Source organism: Carlito syrichta, unplaced genomic scaffold, assembly GCF_000164805.1.
Source record: "Carlito syrichta isolate Samal-C Ts95f unplaced genomic scaffold, Tarsius_syrichta-2.0.1 Scaffold297925, whole genome shotgun sequence".
NCBI classification, from domain to species: domain Eukaryota; kingdom Metazoa; phylum Chordata; class Mammalia; order Primates; family Tarsiidae; genus Carlito; species Carlito syrichta.
Window position 1 is genome coordinate 13,452 of NW_007242021.1, and position 8,729 is coordinate 22,180.

General features: G+C 42.3%; 1 protein-coding gene across 2 annotated transcripts in view; it reads right to left on the reverse strand.

Annotated features, from left to right (window-relative positions):
- Window positions 1–1,984: 1,984 nt before the first annotated feature.
- KIF5C (kinesin family member 5C) overlaps window positions 1,985–8,729 on the reverse strand; it is a 155,694-nt gene continuing 148,949 nt past the window's right edge. For both annotated transcript variants that reach the window (XM_008054687.1, XM_008054688.2), the window contains one exon: window positions 1,985–2,433. The gene's annotated coding sequence lies outside the window, so the exon portion shown is untranslated. The remainder of the gene's footprint in view (window positions 2,434–8,729) is intronic.

The following is an 8,729-nucleotide window of genomic DNA, read 5'->3' on the forward strand; positions in this document are numbered from 1 at the left end:
AAAAAAAAAAAAAAAAAAAATAGCCTACAGAGAACTGGTCCTGATATAATAACTGTCTTACTATATTAAAAAATATTTAGGGATCCATTGGAATATATACTATATAATCCATTCCAATAATGTACCTTTTAGTCACAGTATAGGAAAATTAGATTCAAGGTCCTATAAAGATTGAAGCTAGATGAACTGACTGGCTGATCAGCAACTAGCAGAATTATCTTTAAGAGACATCAAAGCCAACTTTCTCTGTGAATGAAAGTAAAGTGAATTTTGCATTCCCTTGTACAGATCAAGTAATACAGCACTACAAGTGAATGCTTCTCTTTGAAACATGAAAGGGCCAAGCAGTTCTTTAGAAGTAGAAAAGAGGTACCCAGGGAAAAATCACTCTGGAAAGAATCTAAAACAATCTATTTTATGACGAATCTTAACGAAAGTCAAAAAAAATTATTAACCTCTGTTCAATTTCCAAACACAAAGTAATACGGTTACATAATGGAGAGTAGTGGCATGACAATTATTAATTGGCAATCCTCTCAAGTACCAATATTTTCACTTCCCAAATTAGAGACAAATATATTAGCAAAATTTTGTGGCATATTACCTGATGAGGTTTGCAAAACCTGCCCTACAAGGACCCTTCTATTAGACTGCAAATTACGATCAAGCAGTTATATTGGGCAGGCACTGGCAGCAAACTCAAATTGAATGAAAAAAATGGAGATGAATGCAAAATTGCCATACTTACGAAATAAGTACTTCGACTGAATTTGTCCTCCTCTCTCCTTAATTCCCCCCAGAAACAAAACACACATAAAGTACAACATTTAACAAATAAATTAAGTCAAAGCAGGTTTGCTTTGTTAGGGAAATTTTATACAAAAGGAGTTTGGAATTCAATGCACAATCATTAGCACTTAGTGTGCGCGTGCACGCGCACACATACACACACACACACACACATACACACATACACACACACACTTCTATCTTCAACCCACACAGCCATGAGAAAAGCCCAAAGTCTCCCCTGGCAGACACTTTGTTCCAGTGGTGACAGCAGCAGAGGATAATGCCAGCTCACTCATCTTGGGCATGTACTGTGATAGGATGGGTGCTTTCACTGAGATTGGTTGTCGTTGACTTACCCCCACATTTGTCAAAACAAGTATCAGCACACAAGACCAACTTAATTGAATCCTTGTCAGTTTCCCTGAAAACTTTACTACTAGGAAATGTATCTTTTTAATACCCACAACTGAAAGTAAGGGTTGATTCAGCTTTAGATTTATGGATTTGGATAAAGCAGTAGCTAAATGTAAAAAATCCATCTAGACCGATCTCTTCTAATTTGTGCCCAAGAAGATGAAACCTATTTGGTGCTAAAGAGAGAATTCAAATAAGCAGTCTGCAAAGATGAGTTAAAACAACCTATTCATGGCAACTTACTCACAGACAGGCACAAAATTTCATCAATTACTGTCCCCCCAGGGTTCCCTTTTTCAACTGCTGGAATGATACTGGATTTCTTCAGCAATACCCCCTCAAGCTTAAGCTGTTTCCCTAGAGAAAGAGGCCATCCCCGATGGAAGCTCCAGAAGGACCAGGGAGGAAGAGGCCAGGAGAATGGCAGCCCCATTTCCATTAATTCAACTTTGCAGCTTTTTCAGCACTTCTGAAGGAATGATGTTCAAACTGGGCCAGCCAAGACTAGTCGCTGCAGGTTTACTAGCAAGCAGCTCAGAGGTGAATGTTATGACTTTTTTTCATTTAAATAGATGTGTTTGAATGAACAAATTCTACATTGCTACTGTCAGATTGTTTTTCTACCTGGAAGAAATTTGCTTTGAATTTTAACTGATGCCATACTAAAAGGTGTATTTTACAGACCCAGAGATGTGACCAGGATATTTAAAATGTGTCTTTGGGGTAATTTGTTTTGGAAAAGTGTTCAGAATGAAAATTTTGAACGCTATAGCAGCACTTTTTGTTCCCTAAAAATATAAAGTAATGTGTTTTATTTTACAGGAAACCCGACAGTTGAAGTCGAGTGCAATCGCCCGCCTCCACGGCACTTGGTTGTTGTCCTCCAGGGAATGGCACGTTAGGTTGTTCCGGTGGGACAGAGTACTGATGAGAGGAGGCTCCAAGAACCACCCAGAGACCACCCAACGCCCTGGAGGCCGAGTCAGTGGTAATGGTTCTGAGTAGTAAGCGGATCTTCTGAATCATCTCCTTCAGATTTCTCAGAAAGAGAAAGGTCCAAGCACACATCTGTACATACAGAAATGCTACACAGCTCAAAATATCTGAAACTGGTGTACTGCAGATGGCTGGGTAAGCAAGTATAAAAGAAAATGAAAACCGTAGGAGAGGAAAAAATAAAGGAGTTGGCGCTTAATGTAGTCCTTGACATGCTACGTGGAGTCATATCTGTTGAAAGAGAACCAGAGAGAACACAGGAGTTAGAGAACACAGTGAAAATTCACTCCTTAGATATATTTTTTAAATTCTAGATGTTTAGACCAGAGCTGTTCAATATGAATATAATGCAAGCCACATATTTAATTTTAAATTCCTAGTGGTGACATTAAAAAGTAAAAAGAAACAACTCAGATTAATTTTAATAATATATTTTATACAGCCCAATATATTCAAAATATCACTTTGGCATGTAACCAATATTACATGTTGAGATATTTTACATCAAAATATTACTGTTGAGGTATTTTTTCTCACAGTAAGTGTTTGCAATTGGTGTGTATTTTATACGGTCAGCACATCTCAATTAGGACTTACTACATTTCAAGTGCTCAAAAGACACATGTGGCTGGTGACTAGTGCACTGGATAGCACAGCCTCCTGCTTCCTGGTTTTGCTGTAAGCATTTAGTCCTGACAGTCTCAACGTTCTCTTCCACAAGTCAGTATCTGTTGAAGCTACGGATATTCAGAGAGACACAATGCATGTTCTCATCCCTAAGGGAAATTCATACATTTCTTATTTGCCAGCACCCTAGAAAGAGGTTCCCAGTTCCTGAAGATATGGGATAATGAAGTTCCCTTTTGTTTTAACCAGAGGTAGATCTGGTCCTGGGCAGGTTTCTAGGATGAAAGTCCAGAGTGGCCTCTGTCAGTCTTTGGATCAACTCCAGCAAGCTCAACTTTGAGAACACACTGTAAGAGTCTGCTTCCTTTCACCAATGGAGGCCCTAGGTTGGTCTGAGATCTTGCCTATGGGTTTTATGTAGAGCTCATGGCACTCTGTGTGATGGGGGCAGGGATGACAAAGAGGTAGACAAAGCCTCGCTCCTGAGAAACATATGGAATTATCTGGCACTGGAAATATGACAGCCACTAAGAAGAGTCTGACTTAACAAAAACCTCCATAACCTGACATACTGTGCTTTCTGTTTTGCCTCTAGAAGACTTATATCCAAATTTAGTGCCCAATTATAGTAAATATCTCAGAATCCTGCTACAGTGCTTTCCCCATCTCTCTTTTTTATTCACTCTCCTGATTTATGTTATAATATTATATACAACCCCACATTTTGTATAAATCAGCAAGATATAAATTACACATAAATAGAAAGCTGCATGGGCTAGAAAGGGGTTACAAAAGTAGGTAAGAACAAAGTGAGTACAAAGAAAAGGAGAAGTACAGAACAGAAATTGAGTAGAAGAAGAGAACAACACATTCTTTGTAAGAATACGACTTACAAGAAAAAAATACAAGAAAAAACAAATATTCAGAAAACTCATTTGGTAACTACCTTCTCTCATTCCAACAGTATAATCTCCTATAATTACAAAGCAGCTTGATTTTTAAAAGGTTTAAACAACCTTATATGATGATATTCCTGTCATTTTTAGAAGTCACGTAGAGAAAGATTTGTCTTTGGGAAAGGCATGTTTAATATTTGTCCTTTCTGGTGAGATTTTGTGCTTACTGTTAGTGCCAGAAATGAAAAACCTAAAAGCATGAGTCATAGTTGTCATTTAAAATCCATTCTGAACTGAAAACCAATAGGAATGCTGTCTGAATACCATCACCGAATCCCTGTACACTATCTCACAGGTTCATTTTTCTAAGCATGCTGTCTCTCTGTTCAGATGAGATGGCTTTCCTGCATGCCTGGAGGCAGGGAGGTGCTGGATACATACCTTGAATTGTGGGATTATGGCCTGACGCAATGGTTGCAGCCAACCTATGTTGACACAGCAAGCATTAGACACACAAACACAAGGGGGCAGCCTCAGTAGCTCCAGCAGACCATGAAGTGACACGATTTCCACTGGAAGGCCTTTCAGTCTAACCCCTGCTCCTCCCTGTGCAAGATCCATCACGTTTTGGCTAACAGTTTGGAAGAAATAGGGGGCCACAGAGGAGGCCCCACCTGCTCAGTTCAGTTACCTCAAAGAGCGTTAAGAAAGGAGAACTGAGATTGTGATGAGTTGCTGAAATGAAAAGCGCAGGAACTCTGCCAAAAAGGGTCCCTCTTCATCCTCAGTTAAGGATCTCCACAGGCCTGTCCACCAAAGAAGACTTCCCGGTAGGCCCAACTAGGATACTCCTACCCGCCCTCCCCGCTAACTGAATGTCCATCTCCTCAGATAAACTCATGAGGGAAAATGGGTAGCCTCAAGGGAAACCACTACTGACTGTTCTGATCCCAAAGAGGTTGGGGAAATCTTGATAATGTCTAAAGTCCAGTCCTACTGACTCTCACTTTTTTTTTTTTTTTTTTTGAGTTGGAGTCTCACTCGGTTGCCCAGACTGGAGTGCAGTGGCCACTCCCAGCCACCGCAGCCTCACCTGCTGGGCTCCGGCGATCCTTCCGCCTCAGCCTTCCCAGTAGCCGGAATTACAGGCATGTGCAACCACGCAGCTGATTTTTTTTATTTATTGTAGAGATGAGGTCTCGCTGCCCAGGCGGGTCTTGAACCCGTGGGCTCAGGCAATCCACTCACCTCAACCTCCCAAAGGTGTGGGATTACAGGCTGAGCCACCCAGCCCAGCTCTGACTCTCACTTATATATTCAGAGTAGTTACTCATCTAGAGGCAGGGGACTGGACTGACTGACCTGATACTGGACTGACCCTGAGGCTCTGCCAAACTGGAGATGGCAATTCAGAGTGACAATGTGTGACGAGAGTTAGAAGGAAATAAAATCACCCTTCTTCAGGATGGGTGGGGAAGGCTGAAGAAAGAAGTTAATTACACAAGGGTTTTGCAAGAAGTATGCGGAGATTGTTTTCCCCCCAACTTTGGCTTTTGCAATTGCTTGCAGTAGATTTAAGCTTAATCCAAACAGTACACAGTTTTATCTTTTCTTTTGCCTTTCTATAATTCAATCCCTACGTTATAAGAATTGCCAATTGTACTTTACTTATCACTGCTGAATAGAGGTGGATTTACCTCGTTGGAGCTTTGGTGCAATCAGCTGCGGAGAAGGAGTCCAGGTGCTCTGAGTGTGTACGGATCTGAGCAACACGAGCTGAGTATCCCAATGTGGCAGCCCACTGCGCTGGGTGTGAAACCAAGAGCGCTCTCTCCCAGAGGCTCCAGAAGTCCTCCCTCGGGATTCAGGGTGCCAGTTTCAAAGTCTGTGTCAATGGCGCTCACCGACAAGTTATTTCTGTCCCCTCTCCCTGCAGTTCCACCTCACCTTTGTCTTTAGGCCTGTTCCCAAACCACAATATTTGCAAGGGCCAGTTTTTGCCAAGTACTCTTCAGAGACTTTTTTCTCTTCTTTCACATTCTCTTACTCAATTCCCAGATAAGCTTGGGATGCAGGTATCATGGCCCTAACTTCTCTACGTCACAGTCTTCTTAGCCATCCAATGGCCACAAATCTTGTGGCATGACAAAGCTGGATTCTCTTCATATACTTCAACCAAAACAACACACGGCGACAGACAGAATGCAGGAACAGCTAGGAGAATCCAGCTGTTGTCTGTTAAATAGCCAGACATCAAAGAGATTTGCAAAAAAAATATAACAGCAATGGCCTTTGGCTACCTTATTTTCTTTTGTTTTGGAAAATAGTTATTTTTCATTAAAAATGGCCTTTATGGTAACATGTATGGGCTTATTATTATTTTTTAATGAATCTGACAATATTTTAATTTTGAGTTTTCAGTTCTAATATGATACCTACCAATGGGGATAATCCACAAATATGAAAGCTCTTTGATGTCACTGAACTTTTTATGGGAGTAAAAAGGGCTCTAAGGTCAAGAATTTAAAGAACTGCTACAGAGAAGACCAGAGTTCTTAGTCCAGGATCTACCACTAACAAGCAGTAGGAACTTGCCAGCTCGTCCTCCCTCCTTGGAAAGTAGAATGAGGAGACAGGATTAGATGATGAGGACAACTCAGACAAGCACCAAGTGCTTGTTCTATGCCAGGCACTAGTCTAAGTTTTATGTATATACTTAAGGGCTTAATCCTCATAGAACCCTATAAGTAGGTACTGTCACTGACCATATTATATAAAGGAGGACACTGAGGCACAGAGAGATGGAGCAACTTTCCTAGTGTGTGAGGGTCAGGATTCAAACCTAGGCAATCCAGTTCCAGACCCTCAGCCCATAAACAGCCAGGTGCCATGCCCACCTCAAAGTGTCTTTCCTGAATGCACATTTTTGTGATTCAATGACAAACTGCCAGCATTTGCAAACAGTGGGAGCAAGTGGAAGGGCCCAGTGGTTAGATGTGGACCACATGTGTGGCTCAGGGATCCCATTGTGCCCTCGGCTGTCCACTGGCCTCTGAGCTTCACTACCGCAGAGAGCTAAACCTGAAAGCAACCCCCTGCCCACTCTCCATGTGTGGCCTGGACCCACTTATGCCAAGGGGAGAATTCCATGTGTGCAGTGTAGTTATAGATAATATTATTTATTTGTGATAGGAATGTCAAAACCAGGAGAAAAGTCAAGGTGAACCCCAACAATGCTGGAAGAGAGGCTGAATTCAGATATTTAGGATGAAGAAAACAGTAACAAGAAGGAAGGACAGAGAGAGCCAGAGGACCAAGCAGACAAGACTATAAATGAGCAAACGCAGCCAAGAAAGCTCTGCCTGAACCTAAGGAGATATCAAGTCCCTAAACAGGAAGCATCCTGTTGTTGTAAGAGTTAACGTTGGAGAGCAAACTCCATCCTGCCTGGGGTGGAGTAAGAAAAGCGATGGAAGAGAGAGGTGGGGTGAGGGGTTCAGAGAAGAGTAGAACTTTCTCAGTTCAAAGACAGAAGAGCCAGTGGCCTACATGGACCAAAAGTGACTTCAGCCAAGGGGAGTAAATGTGAAGAAACGGCCAGAGGCATTTATTTATTTATGTATTTTTATTTTTTGAGTTGGCGTCTCACTCTGTCACCCAGGCTGGAGTGCAGTGACATGATCACGGCTCATCACAGTCATGACCTTCTGGCTCTGGGGATTCTTCTGCTTCAGCCCCTTGAATTGCTGGGACTACACACACACACCCTGATAGTTTTTTTTTTGTAGAGACATGGTCACGCTATGTTGTCTAGGCTGGTCTCAAACTTCTGGGCATAAGTAATCCTCCCGCCTTGGCCTCCCAAAGTGCTGGGATTACAGGCATGAGCCACCGCACCTAACCACCAGAGCCATTTAGAGTCAAGGAAGTCTGAGACTTAAGTGCCAGGTTAGAAAATACTGGATTTCCTATCTGTACTTCTGGAATTCCCCTGTGAGGGTGTAGCTTACTGTGATGAGAGTAAGCTTACTTCTTGGAGTAGAAAGTCATGTGTGCATTCCTGCATGTCTGGGCCAAGTGGGGCAGGCTGAAGACTGAATGTAGCAGGCACACAGGCAACAGTGGGTCAGGATTTCTGGCCCGTGGTCACAACTGATCATTGGGGCGGCAAAAGAGAATAAAAAAGCTAGCAGACCTCCATTGCTTCTGTTTTCATCCTACCCTTTAAGAAATTAAAGATATGATTTTTGTTACAAATTAATGAATATATCTACCATAAGGATCCTGAAGAAGACAGAGACAGGGAATGTCACACACATCAGAGGTGCAGGGTCACAACTAAGCGCCTGGACCTGTGTAGTCTCTGCGTAGTGATGTTAGCCTAGAAGATGCTGCTACAAGCTGCGGAAGTGTTTTCCCAGGGTGGTTTTCTTCATGCCTAAAAACATGAAATCACCAGGCACGGTAGCTCATACCTGTAATCCCAGAACCTTGGGAGGCCAAGGCAAGAGGACTGCTTGATCCCAGGAGTTTGAGACCAGCCTGGGTAACATTGTGAGACTTTATCTCTACAAAAAGATAAAAAAATTAGCTAGACATGGTGGCATGCACCTATAATCCAGCTATTCAGGAGGCTAAGGCGGGAGGATTGCCTGAGCCCAGGAGGTTGAGGCTGCAGTGAGCCGTGATCATGGCACTGTACTCAAACCAGGATGACAGAATGAGACTCACCTTAAAAAAGGAAAAGAAAAGAAATCACAGTGGAAAAACACTGAATCACTTCTTCAGATGTACTTACGAGCCCTAAATGAATCCCTTCTGGCTCTTCCACTGTGATTTCTGAGATTGCATCAAATATTTTATCTAAGTTTATCAAAACGTTTTAAATTGTGCTATGATTTCTAGGCTTACTACGTAAGGTTTTTTAATAAAAAATGCAGTCCTCGCCGGGCTCGGTGGCTCAGCCTGGAATCCCGCGCCTTTGGGAGGCTGAGGTGAGTGGAT